This window comes from Myotis lucifugus, unplaced genomic scaffold (assembly GCF_000147115.1).
Source record: "Myotis lucifugus unplaced genomic scaffold, Myoluc2.0 scaffold_22, whole genome shotgun sequence".
NCBI classification, from domain to species: Eukaryota; Metazoa; Chordata; class Mammalia; order Chiroptera; family Vespertilionidae; genus Myotis; species Myotis lucifugus.
Window position 1 is genome coordinate 7,306,968 of NW_005871070.1, and position 12,248 is coordinate 7,319,215.

Sequence of the window (12,248 nt, forward strand, 5' to 3'; positions counted from 1 at the left end):
TTAGTGATTGAAGGTTTAGTGGAAGGCCATTTTTTAAAACCCCTGTTGAATGTTTATAGCCTCGGACGTGCACTCACTTTGACGATCACGTCCTCGTTTGGTTTTGGTGCCCTTAAGTCTGCACTACGCAGAGACCAGGAAGCCTGATGGCGGCTTCAGGACCCAGAGCGGTGTTTACAGGAAAACGTGCAGTGGACACGCTCCGTGCCCAGGCTGTAGTCATCGTCCACGTCACCCCAGCTCAGGAGATGGAACTCAGCGGGTGACCCCGACACAAGGGGGTGCCCATCATCCCCTGTGAAGGTATCAGGATGCCAGACTGTCTTTTCAGACTTTGGGTGGGAACTTGCCCTTTACATTTGCATTGTTCCTTGGACAAAGGAAATAAAATGTTATGCCAGCCATGAGTCAGGTTAGTCAATACAAATGTGGATGACACAGTATTGAAGAAAGCATTTTCTGTGATGCTGCAGGTAGACACACCCGGGACGAGCTACCTTGAACTGAAATGGGCATGTAAATGTGCACTTCTCAGTGGACGTGCGGGTCAGAGCCTCAGACAGAGTCCAGGGTTCTATGCAGGTGTTTCACTGGCCTGTCATTTGTGGTGGCTTCTTAAGTGTAGCGGTCTTGTTGTTCTCTTCCCTTGGACAGCACTGGGCACACAGGTGCTAACGGTGCTCATTAAATAAGTGAATAAAATAATTCAGTGTAGAAGTGATGACTTGAATTAAATGTCATAAGCTGGGGATCTATATTTTTTATGATACAGCGATTTTTATTGAGGAAACTTTTTAAAAAGAGAATTAAGCTATAACCCATTTGAACATTTGTCCAGACATTAATAAACACGGAGTAATGCAGGAAAGGTAAAGAGTATAGCTATGTCTTATTTGCTATTTCATTTATATACACTCCTGTGCTTTAAACAGTTACAATGTTAGAGCCAGAGGTGATCCAGATATAAAAACTGAGGCCTGAGGAAATGAAGTACTTGCCCAAGGTCAAGCATTAGTTGGTAGTAGATCCTGGACTAGGGCCCAGATTCCTAACTCCCCCTCTATTCCCTGCTCATGAATGAGAACTCCTCCTTAGCTGTATTTTTCCTATCATGTCACACCCCTGTCTCCCATTGTAATTCTGAAGTCCACTGTGCCAGGGCTGAGCCAGTCGCATTCCTTGACAAAAGGCTGCCAAAAGCAGTATTTATATCACCAGGTTTTAGGCATTCTCTTTCTCAAATGACATTTCTGAGGAACTGGTGGAAATACTGCTGTCTGAAATATTTCCACATCAGTAGCCACATCTTCATTTCACTAGCTATGCTAATTTCAAGAAAGGCAATATTGTGGAAACTATTTGGTTAGAAATGCCATGATTTTCTCTTTTCTCCCTTGGATCTCTCTCTCTCTCTCTCTCTCTCTCTCTCTCTCTCTCTCTCTCTCCTTCCCTCCCTCTCTCTCACCCTCTCCATCTCCCTCTCCCTTTCCCTCTCTCTCTCTCACCAACAACAGTGGTTTCCTGCACTCAAAGTGCTGCAAAGGAGCTTGAGTCCATATTCTTCTCCTTAGACATGGCCACACCCTCACTTCTCAGATGCACACTAATCTGGCTTCCTACAGAGCACTCCTCCCTCAGAAGTGCTCTTTAGTTTCTAATAACTCTCACTAAGAGCAAACCCCATATGAGTGCTCACCACACGCAGGCCCCGTGTGGACAGCCTGGGGAGCCCGAGAACCCCCACTGCTCCTGAAGGCCCATGAAAGGCAGCGCTGATGGACAAGGGTACAGTTTCCCACAGCTCCATTCTCTACGCCCATTATGCTGGGCTCTTTTATCAGGGACCTTTCTCCAGGCTAAATTACCATCCCATGAGAGGCACATCTAGCCTCTTACTAGATGCTGGAAGCTACTCTTTTGAAATTTATTGAACAGATTTTTATTGAGAGCATCCTATCTGCTGAGCTCTTAGTATATATAAACCCTGTATATGAGAAACTTAGGATCAAGGGAGAAAGATGATATTATTGATAATGATAGTGATCATCATTAGCTATGTCAATCTCCACATCAACCCTCGTAAGCATTATTATCTCTAATATCTCAGAGAGGTTATGAACTTGCCCAAGGTCACACAGCTAATTAGCGACGGAGCCAAATGACCTTTCTTTAAAGTCCATAGTGCGAAGCTGTGAAAAAGTAGACAATTCAGTAGAAGGTGATGAGAACTATAAAGGAGTGCACACAGGATACCTGGGAGCACAGAGATGTCACTAACTTAGTGCGAGGAATTAGAGAAGGCTTCCTGCAGGAGGTGCTCGCAGGGTGGCCCTCATTCCCGAGGCCAGAGGCAGGGCCACTAATGCAATCACAAAGGTTGGTCACTACCTCCACCTTTGGACACGACCTGCCCAAACTGTTGTTGGTCCTGATACAAGACTCTTATTCAGAGGGTATTTATCCTTCTTATGCATCTTCCCCAACCCCCAACTTGGGTTGCTCAATTCCCGTACAGTCTAAAGAAAGTAGGAGAATTGGTAGCTGCCTCCCTTTCACCACTAAGTGAACCCGGTGGCCGGCGAGGAGAATTAATGCATTGAATCCGAATATATCTGGGATGGAGTGACTCCATTACAAACTCATTGTGTCATACTTGAACAATATGAGGATTCTTTCCTTCCCTCTGAGAGCCCACAGCTGCAATATTTCTGAGCTGCTCTGCAGACTCTTATCAGAGTTTTAATGAAGTACAGTTGGTTTGAAGTAAAGTCTGTCAGTTCTCATGAAAAAAATTAAATTTTGGGCTTGCACTGTGTATTCAGCTCTACCGTGGGACTCGGGGCTTATTATTCAGAAAACAGTAACTTATTTTCATCTCCAAATATTAATTTGCTGCTGTATTTTCACCTGATAGGATGATGAGCTCATTATTGGGAAAAGTTTGCCTATACGAACGATTGATTACAATGATCTAGAAACTGGTTGCTCAGAAAGAATCTAAAAGAGCCTGACTGCCATGCTGAAGGCGTGTTTGGCTGGAAAAAAGGAAACTAATTACCACACACAATCCTAGTGACATCCCCAGGCAAACCAGTAAGGCCACTGGGATGTTTGCAGCATTTGTAAAACATTTCTGGCTACACTTTTTTTTTTTTTTTTGGTAGCAATAATCACTGAGTATGAACACAGGGTTTGGGAATAGCAGAAGGTCTTTTAGTCCATCCTCTAATCTTCAATTAAGCCTATAGGTCAGATGTGCAAGACTATCTCTCAGTTTAGAAATTGTCAATAGTTTTCATCTCTGGAGAATGACACATAGTACTAGTAGCTACTCAATAAATATTTGTTGAACAAATAAATCTGAACTTCTGTCTGGCTTTCCTGGACCTCCCAGGAGTGATTTTCAACCAAGCTTTTTATTATAGACTAGAGGCCCAGTGCACGGATTCATGCACTGGTGGGGTCCCTCGGCCTGGCCTGTGTCCTCTTGTAATCCAGGACCCCTCAGGGGATGTCAGAGAGCTGGTTTCATCCTGATCCCCACAGGCCAGGCTAAGGGACCCCACTGGTGCATGAATCTGTGCATCGGGCTACTAGTATGCATATAAGATCTTTGGTTGATCTCTTCCCACCCTCTCCCCTCCCCCCTTCTCTCTGAGATTTATCAGTCTGTTCCATGTTTCCATGCCTGTGGTTTTGGCTCCTGCTTGAGTGTCTGCCCCCTGGTCATCAGTGGGTGTCATAGCTACCAGCCAGTAGGTCACTTGGGCTTTTATATATATGAATTTCAAGAAGCAATCTAATTTTTTGAACCATGGCTCTGGAAGGTGCAATGAGCATGGCTTAGAAGAAGAAACAAAGGAAGGAAGAAGGGAAGAAAGGGAGAAAGAGGATGAAATAAAGAAGGAAAGAAAGAAGGAAAGAAGGAAGGAAGGAAGGAAGGAAGGAAGGAAGGAAGGAAGGAAGGAAGGAAGGAAGGAAGGAAGGACCCCTCCCAAGTTAAAAAAAAATCTATGAGAAAGGCTCCAGTTTCCAAAAGCAACTTTTCTAGGAAGAGACCCTAAAATTGCCAGCACAGGTTAGAGTGTTGGTTTTGGGGAAATTAAGCCTGCTCATACCAGAAAGCAAACCTAACTAATTCAGATAATATAGACTCTTTCCTTGTAGGAAATTTAGATAATATAGACTCTTTCCTTGTAGGAAATTTGGCTCATGTCATTGCTTTCTATATTGGCCAAAGCCAAGGTTATGGTTTTACTTGCCCTTTTCAGCACCTTAAAATGCTCCTTATCAGCAAGTTCTTCCTAACTGTATCTCTTTTGCTTTAGTACAGATTTCTTTTTTCCTCTTTCTCCAGCCTCAACAGAGATTAATGAGTGCCTGTCTTCTGTACAGGACATTCCTTCATAGTCCTTACTCTTATGTCATTCATTAGCCATCTCTCCCCAAGGAAGGCTTTTGAAAAAGTAACTAAATAGATCACGAGACCCAGTCTTACTGCCCTTTCCTAACACACCCTTGTACACAGCATCATGGACCTGCCCTGGGGAAGGGACACACAATAAAACAATTCAGATGGGGAATTAACTGCACATTTCTTTAGCATTTAGCCCAGATATCACCCAAAGATTAACCACATCATCTTCCACACATTTTTAGAAGATTCCTATGGGACAAGAATGATCACCTCTTTTTACATGAGGGGAGAAACCGACATGTGCCTTTCGCCTGCAGGTTATCAGTGTCTGCAAAAATTTCCATTGGCATCAGCTGCTCTTTACGTTAGCATGAAGAGAAAGGTCACCGTCTTCCTTGCTGCTTAAACTGGAGCATGACTCAGAAGAACAAACAGGGAAGAGATGGCATTAATCCCCACATCAATTTTTAATGCCCCACGTGGCACTGCAGGCCCCACACAGCCAGATCCAGGACTAAAGTAAGTCTATCTTTCCTTACGTAACTGTTTACCTTTGCATAGACACCCTAGTCTCCCAGGACGGGTGAGTGGCTCCAGAAAAGGCACTACTTTCCTTTCCCCGTACTGGACAGAATCACACCGGGCAAGATTGGCTTCCTCCGGGGTCAGGGAAACAGATGGCCAACCCCACTTCAGAGCAGAGGTTGTGGAGCTGAGAGTGGGTAGACCTCCTCATGAAAGCTGTCAGAAGAAGGTGGTGGGACCGAGAGGAGATGAAAAGGCCTTATTCTCAGCCAACACTCCCTCCCAGGCTCAACAACATCTGTGAATGAGGACACATTTGTAATTCCTTAACTAATAAAAAATTTAAAGATTTAAAAAAAAATTCCATCATTAGCGATTCCTTGCCCTTGTCTCCCGGGAGAAGGCAACAAAACTCACACTGAATCATTAACAAACCAGTGGGAATTTGTTCATCAGATTACTCCCTGTGGAAGCTGGGCTGGCGGCTGCAAAAGCGTCCAGGTGCGCAGGCAGATTCTTTCATCAGCACCATGCCCTAGCCTAGCCCAAGCATGTCAAACTCGCGGCCCGCGGGCCACATGCCTCATTTATTTAGCCCGTGTTAGCCTTTGAGTTTAACATGTTTGCCCTAGCTCCATCTGAGAGGATGCAAGCTGGAATGTGCAAGGAGAGGGAGCAGGCAGCCCAGTCCTCTCCCTGGTGCAGCCAGTGGCTTTAAGACTCCATGACCAGTTTCAACTCACTGGCCTGCTGCGCTGGCACGCCTTTTGCACACACACTCAGAACAGTGCTGCTCTCACAATGTCTCTTGCCATCTTGACCCACAGCCCTAGGTTTTCAGCCCAGAGTTTTACTGGGAAAAAGGTCAAATTAGGTCAATAGAATCTCGACTTTGGTACCTTGGCAATTGTCTCTGAGAGTAAAGGCTTGGTGTTCAAGAAGAAAAAATGAAAAGGGAAAGTTGATAGCTGTCTGGCTACATTTTGGGTGAGTGCTGGTAAAGCTACCTTTACCATGTTAAGTGTTAGGAGGTTCTACTCAGCCTCCTTTATACCCCAGCTCCTGATAACACATGTCCCATTGGCAACTGCCAAAACACAGGGTGTGATCTCTCTTCCCTTGGTTTTAAGGCTGGAGTTTCAGAAGCGATTTCAAGTTTGATTACCCAGTTCTCGTTTTTTTTTTTTTTTTAATGGATTTTGGCAAGCCAGCTGTCCATGACAGCATTCATCTACCCTTGTTGGTCTGCATTTTGGATTGAAGTAATCCCACCCTGCACCACGAGATCTCTTGCTTCATTTAGAAGTGCTGAAAGCCAATTCCAGCATGTCAGCAGGGCTCAATCATCTGGAGATGGCTGAGGGCATTTCCCAGAACCTGAAAAGGATGCATAAAATGATTGCTTACTGCCAGACAGCTGAGGGCATTTCAATCTACATGTTATTGCCTCCTACTGGCCAAACACCTGAACAGCCATAGGCAGTTTTTCCCCAATCTGACAATGGATTCTGTACCTAACCCTACCCTTTGATGTGTATATCTACCTTGCCTTAGGACAAATTGTGTTTATAAAGAGCAAGGGGTCCTGAGATGAGAAGAACTTAGTTCCTTTAGCTAAGTCTTCTCTGACTCCCCAAATGCCTTCCAAAATTATGTTTCATCTCTGGACTCTTGATTAATTTACACACAGCGCTTCTCCAGATTCCTGAACCCTTCTAGATGCTGGATTAAGACCACCGGCATTATAGAAGAGCAAGTCTCCCAGCACTCAGGGGCAGGCAAACCTCTAGGTTAAAGAGTAGCCCCTTTCCCTCAGCTTTGGCAGGTATTGTGATTCTCCCCAGGACATTTCCCACATGAAAATACATCCTTGGTCTCTGGGTGGAATGCCTCCCAGATTTTGCTGAGTGGCTCAAGTGACATTCCCAAGGAGAGAGGAGAAGAGTAATGGATTGAGAAACACATACATGATTCTTTTCTTCTGCAACCAAGTTTTCCAAGGAATTGGCCAATTATTCTTCTGGCCATGGCATGTCTCAAACAGCTGTATTCACATTCTTCATTTGGGTTAACTCTCAGTTGCTGTGGGACATTATGGAATTATCTGGGCCATGCAGGCAAAATCCTACTTGTATGTGAATCATCCAGGTTAATTTCAGAACGGGCTAGAGTTTTCCCTGGATACTTGTCTCCACATTCTGTTTTACTCTAGAGACCTGTCTTTTTAGATGTAATGGAGTCTCCCGTATTTTTTCATGTGGAATATGTGTGCCAAGGTGGTCATATTATGAAGTTGGGAAGGGATTAGAATTTTGGTTCTTTTATTTCACTTTCTTCCCAGTTTCTATCCTATTTTAGGAAAGATGTACGTTACACATCTTCTTTTTTGCCTGTTATTTCCACTCCAAAGTGAAAGAGGAAGAAGTTAATGCTCAAACACTTTTGATCATCTCTGTTTCAGGAAATCCCTTATAGGTCTATCCAGAGAGAACAGGGGCTGTGTTGATTCTGTGAAAGACCGAGACAAGTGGGTTTAAATAATGTACAGCTTTCCAATCTATTAGGAGGTGGCTCTGTGGTTGTTTATCATTCTAAATGACTGAGAATTGGCAGGAAGTGGAAGCCAAACGAGGGCACAGGATGGAAAGGAGGAACAGGGGTGGTGGTGGCAGAGCCGAAATGATGTCTCATTAAACAACCGCAGCCTCTCCAACATATGCAACACTTCTTTTGGCATCGCCACTCATTCCCACTATGCTCTATTTCCCAAACCAGAACACACACCTTCCTCACCCAGGGAAAATGTAGCCATGTGCCTGGTCCTGGTAGTCAAGGGATAAACATGTCCATCTTCCTGCAATATACATTTCCCCCCAAAGATTTGGGGGTTGGGACATACAAAACAATTTAACTAATAACTTAAATAATTTTATATTAAAAAAACACACAATATATTGTGGAGTAAAGTATTAATATTCTACTATATTTTTGACATAAAAGAGGAAAGCGCAAACCAATGTTTCCAACTTCTGCGAGTAGTCTTCCAATGGCAGGCTTGTTGGGGGGGGCGGGGGGATGGGTCGCATTCCTCACTCCTGCAGGTAGGGTAGCTGGGCAGGAACGTTTGGGAAGCACATCCTGCTGCATCTGATAAAGTCTACCTACCACATCAGAGTCCCGGGGCTGGCCAGCGCTGGGGTTCTGTTGGACAAGGCTGCGCCCGGCACGCTGCTGTATGGGCTAGTTGCATGATGTCTGGACTGAAATGAGCCCTTCCAACCCTCTTGTTCTAAATAAATCTCCACTGTCTGCCTGTTGCTGTTGCTTCTCACTCGACAGTCGTTACGAGGCCATTAGTAGAAAACAGGAATCTGCTCCTTCCCCATCTGCATATTGGACAAGTCCTGCACTATTTAGCGTGTGAGGCCTGATAAGAAGCCAGCACAATCTGCCCATTGACGGCTGGCCTTCTTTCCAGTCCCAAGTACCAGAGTCTCCTGGCTTAGACTCTTATTTTGCATGTCTCTGGCTGTCCCCAATTGAATGCTTTTCTGCTGCACCTGCACAGCACTTGTAAGAGAAGAGAAAGGGCTCCCTTTGTGCTAATTCCAACTCCTGGCCCCTCACGCTTGTTCCACTCTTGTGTGTCCTGGGGATCTCTAATTTGAGGTCTGAACATGTTTAAAGAATGCTGTTTTCATGTGTCCACAGTGCACTGTTTATTTTGACCCACACTCCTAGGAACGTGCTGGGTACTTCTCTGACACTTTTTCCAAAGAAGAAGGCCAGGCAGCGATGACAGGGGTCTTTCTCCATCATGGCCCTGAGGTCAGCTATGCCTGTGCCCAGGCCTCCAGGGAAGGTTCATAACAATCTGCTCTGGAATTGCTCAGCATCTTAACTATCTCTGGTTCTCCCGTGTGGATTTAAAGTACAGAAACTTACTTGGGACATGAATAGCCCAATGCCATATTTTTGTGAGGGTTTAACACATTTGAAAATTATTATCATCATGACAGAATATCGGATGCCATGATGAACTAGGAAGTTCAGGTGCCGATTTATAATATATGAGGTTTAAAAAGAACTACTAGCATAACTGTTGCTGCCAGAATTACTTTTGTCAAGAGAACTGACTTCTAAGTTCCACGAGGATAGGAAATGTATCTCTTTTACTCTCTTTGAATATCCAGTGCCTAGGTCAGTGGTGAGCACATAGTAGGTGCTCAATAAGTACCAGTGAGAAAAAATAAAGGCATAAAAATAGATAGACTAAATCCAGCATCTGGAAGAACAAGGCAGCGCAAAAGAAAATGAATGGATATGCATAAGAAAATGGAAGAAATTAGCCCTTAAGAGTGGAGAGAAAGAGGTGGGTGTGAGGGCTGAACAATATCTCAGGAGGCAGGAGCAGAAGTATTTAGCTGGGGGCATATTAAATTTAGTTGTTTTTTTTAAATTAAATCTTTATTGTTCAGATTATTACAGTTGTTCCTCTTTTTCCCCCCCATAGCTCCCCTCCACCCGGTTCCCACCCCACCCTCAGCCCTTACCCTACCCCACCCCCGCCACTGTCCTCATCCATAGGTACACGATTTTTGTCCAGTCTCTTCCCGCACCACCCACACCCCTTCCCCCCCTACCCCCCGAGAATAGTCAGTCCACTCCCTTTCTATGCCCCTGATTCTATTATATTCACCAGTTTATTCTGTTCTTCAGATTATTTATTCACTTGATTTTTAGATTCACTTGTTGATAGATGTGTATTTGTAGTTCATAATTTGTATCTTTACCTTTTTCTTCTTCTTCCTCTTCTTAAAGGATACCTTTCAGCATTTCATATAATACTGGTTTGGTGGTGATGAACTCCTTTAGCTTTTTCTTATCTGTGAAGCTCTTTATCTGACCTTCACTTCTGAATGATAGCTTTGCTGGATAAAGTAATCTTGGTTGTAGCTTCTTGCTATTCATCACTTTGAATATTTCTTGCCACTCCCTTCTGGCCTGCATACTTTCTGTTGAGAAATCAGCTGACAGTCGTATGGGTACGCCCTTGTAGGTAACTGACTGTCTTTCTCTTGCTGCTTTTAAAATTCTTTCTTTATCTTTTGCTCTTGGCATTTTAATTATGATGTGTCTTGGTATGGATTCTTTTTGTTTGGGGTTCTCTGCACTTCCTGGACTTGTAAGTCTATTTCTTTCACCAGGTAGGGGAAGTTTTCTGTCATTATTTCTTCAAATAGGTTTTCAATATCTTGCTCTCTCTCTTCTTCTGGCACCCCCATAATTTGGATGTTGGTATGCTTGAAGTTGTCCCAGAGGCTCCTTACACTATCTTCATATTTTTGGATTCTTTTTTCTTTTTGTTTTTCTGGTTGGGTGTTTTTTACTTCTTCATATTTCAAATCTTTGACTTGATTCTTTCGATCCTCTAGTCTGCTGTTGGAACTTTGTATAATATTGTTTATTTTAGCCAGTGTATGCTTAATTTCTAGTTGGTCCTTTTTCATATTCTCGAGGGTCTCACTAGATTTCTTGAGGGCCTCACTAAATTTATCGGCGGTTTCTAGAAAATTCTTGAAAAACCTTATAAGTGTGGTTTTGAACTCTATATCCAGTAGTTTGCTTTCCTCCATTTCTGTCATTTGTGACTTGTTTCTTTGTCTCCACATTTTTTTATGCTTCCCTGTGTTGATAGAGTGGTTTTCTGTGCTAGGTGTCCTATAGGGCCCAGTGGCTCAGCCTCCCCAATTACCTGACGTGGACACTCTTGGTGCACCCCTTTGTGGGCTTTGTGCACAGTCTTGTTGTAGATAAGCCTTGATTGTTGTAGGTATCACTGGAGGAATTGACCTCCAGACCAATTGGCTGTGAGAATCAGCTGTGTCTACAGTGGGAGAACTTCTGTGCTGGAGACACCCTTCTGGGGCAAGACTTGCTTCAGTGGGGCTTTGGTACTCACTGAGTCTGCCCCCTGAGTGTGTCCCTTATGGATCTGAGGAGTTGTAATCTAGATGGTCCCACTCTGACCACTGGGTACACTGGCTCTTGGATCTCTAAGGAGGTGCTAATTTAGCCTCTGCCTGAGGCTACCCAGCAGGAGCTATGGAGAGATCTACAGATTCCTCGTCTTTGTTTGGGGTTTGGAGGTGCCCAGATGAGGCCCAGCTGTGAAGCAATGCAAGCTGCTGTGGGGCCTTGGACCTTCTTTTGGAAGTTCTCGGTCTCTCTGGCCCAGCTGCAGTTTGTTAGGTAATTTTCAGATTGCAAAGGGCCAGGCCTTTCATATGCAAAAGCCTCTGTGCACAGCTTGGGTGGGGCAGGGTCTCAGGGAATCAACAGGGCGGAGCAAACAGCTATGGCTGATCCTCAGTCCTACCCTAAGAGGCCCCGAGTCTCAGTGTCCCAGTAATCGCTGCAAGCACCTCTGAGAGAAAGCCGCCCTCGAGTTCCGACCGATGCCAGACAGTCCAGTTTTTCCCCGTATGAGTCTGGGTCCCCAGAGACTCGCCCTGAACTGGAGTTCAGAGCAGTCGGGAGCTTGAGACTCCCTCCCAATTGAAAAAGACAACCATGTCCTCAGTTGCCAGCCCTTTCCACATGCGACTCTGTACCTCTGAACTTTACTTCCACACCTCCTCTCAGTCTCAGTGTGCTTTTCTCTTTCCTTCTAGTTGTAGAATTTCTACTCAGCCAGCCTTCCTGTGGTTCTGGATGATGTTTGTTTTGTCTTTTAGTTGTATTTTTGAAGTGGTTGTGCGAGGCAGCAATTTCCGGTGTTTACCTATGCCGCCATCTTGGTTTCCTCTCTCTGGTGCTAGGATGTTATCACTGCTTTATAATCTGTGCATTCTCGGGTTCACGTGGTCCTCCAACCCTGAAGAGAAAATGAACGAGTTGAGAAAGTCCAAGATTTTCTTGATGCTGCTGGTGATGATTTCAATGTACTCCCGGTTCGCCCAGTCCTGGTGAATTTCCCGCTGCACAGGATCCTCTTGTCCCGCCATGGCCGCCGCCTAAGGAAGTGCGACTGCGCAGGCGCCCCGATCCTCCAGGACCTTAAATTTAGTTTTAAGTTATGTTTCAGGTTTACAAAATCCTCCATCTCTACATATTTATATAAAGTCTGCTCTACACACAAAGGTCTCAAGTGAGGACTTATAGTTGTTTTACTTACTTTGTGGTAAGCAGTGTAAGGCGTTGAGTTTCACATGTGGGAAAGTACCAAGAAAACAAGACTGCACACCTGGGGTGACCAGTTGATCTATAAACTATTTCACTGGAAGCAGGAATCAAGAGTCAGGGG